At 46.4% G+C, this 1,858-nt stretch overlaps 1 pseudogene; it reads left to right on the top strand.

Moving 5' to 3' along the window:
• Window positions 1-331: 331 nt before the first annotated feature.
• LOC139008233 (dCTP pyrophosphatase 1 pseudogene) lies at window positions 332-943 on the top strand (annotated as a pseudogene).
• The last annotated feature ends 915 nt before the right edge of the window (window positions 944-1,858 follow it).

The following is a 1,858-nucleotide window of genomic DNA, read 5'->3' as shown; positions in this document are numbered from 1 at the left end:
TTCCTCATATGCCAACTTTTAACTGCTGAAATGCTCCAAGGCTCAGTCCTTAACCTCACCTTTCCTCTCCTCCTCTCTGTTCTTCTCTTCACCATCTAAAAACTCTTTCCCTAGATGGCCACATCCATTCTTACTATTTTAAATATCACATGTATGTTGATAAGACCAGAATGAATATTGCTAGCCAATCTTTCCACAGTACTCTATGTTTACTCAACTCTCCATTATGTAGACATCAATGGGCATCTTAAATTCCTTAGATCAAAAACAGAACCTTGGAGCTGAGCGTGGGGTTTTCCTGGGCAATCTGGGCAGCAGCTCGGTGGGCGACATGTCCACTGTGGGTGGGGAGAAGCCTGGGGACGTGGGGGGCGAGGGCACCAAAACTGCCCGCCCCTTCAGCTTCAGCCCGGAGTCCACACTCGAGGACATCCGCCGCCTCCATGCTGAGTTTGCTGCTGAAAGAGTCTGGGGCCAGTTTCACCAACCTCAGAACCTCCTCCTGGCCTTGGTGGGGGAAGTGGGGGAGCTGGCAGAGCTCTTTCAGTGGAAGCCCGACGGGAAGGCTGGTCCCCAAGCCTGGCCCCCTAAGGAACGGGCGGCCCTTCAAGAGGGGCTTAGTGATGTCCTCATCTACCTGGTAGCATTAGCAGCCCGCTGCCATGTGGATCTTCCCCAAGCAGTGCTCTCCAAGATGGACACCAACCGGAGACGCTACCCAGCACATCTGTCCCGCGGCTCTTCTCGCAAGTATACAGACCTGCCCCACGGGGCCACCTCTGAAGACCAGACTGTGGGGACTGCAGACCTTGCCTGTGAGTCCACAGGTCGGGCCTCAACCTAGAAACATGGAATCAAGATCTGCAGCTCAGCATGGCATGTGAGGAAGACAGTGGCCTGCCCAGGGAACCTCATTCTAGTCCTTTCCTAACAGATCACAGACCTAGGGACATGTCCTGAGGTCTGAGGTTTAAGAACCTCTGGAAGAGAACCTTGGTACTCTTCTCCCTCAATAAAAGTTTTGTTTAACCGCCAAAAAAACAAAAACAAAAACAAAAAACAAAAAAAAAAAACAGAACCTTTAATTTCCCTGAGAAAAACTACTTAGTATCCAAAAAAAAGTAATATTAGTTTAATCATTTACCACTACCTTCATCATAACTCTGAGGAAGACAGGGAGCAACAAACTATGGCCCTTGGTCAAATCTGGCCCACCATCTGTTTTTGTAAATCAAGTTTTATTGGAAAATAGTCACCCTCATTTGTTTGTATATTGTCTATGGCTGCTTTCACGCTACAATAGCAGAACTGAGTGGTTGTGACAGAAACCATTGCCTCACAAAATAAAAAATTTTTACCATCTGGCTGATTACAGAAAAAGGTTGCTGACCACTAACCTAAGCCACCACTGTCTCATGCCTATGCAACTACCATGGCCTCCCATTTGGTCATCTTTCTTCAATTATGTTTCCTCTTCCTCACCCAGAAGTCAGAATAATGCTCTTAAAACATAAACCAGATCTTGTCACTCTTCTAATTAAAAAGCTTTAATTTCTCTATCATTTTTGCAATAAAAACTACACTCTGTGTCATAAGCCTATAAGGCCTTACATGATATGGACATCCTTTCCTCTCTAACTTTATTTCCTACAACTTTTCTTCTTCCTCGTGGACTCCAGCCACATAGCCTTCTTACTGTTCCTCAGATAGGACCAGCTCTTTCACCCTTCAGGGTCTTTGCACTTGTTTTGCCATCTGCCTAAAGCACCTTTTATCCACATAGTCCTGTGGCTGCTTCTTTTCATCATTCAGGTCTCTGCTCCAATATCATCTCCTCCCCTGAAAGATGTCACTTCCC

The sequence above is a fragment of the Myotis yumanensis genome, unplaced genomic scaffold (genome assembly GCF_028538775.1).
Source record: "Myotis yumanensis isolate MYYU_CA2020_CCGP unplaced genomic scaffold, mMyoYum1.0.hap1 SCAF_4, whole genome shotgun sequence".
Lineage (NCBI taxonomy): Eukaryota > Metazoa > Chordata > Mammalia > Chiroptera > Vespertilionidae > Myotis > Myotis yumanensis.
The sequence above is the reverse complement of the archived record's forward strand: the minus strand, read 5'-3'. Positions and strand labels throughout refer to the sequence as shown.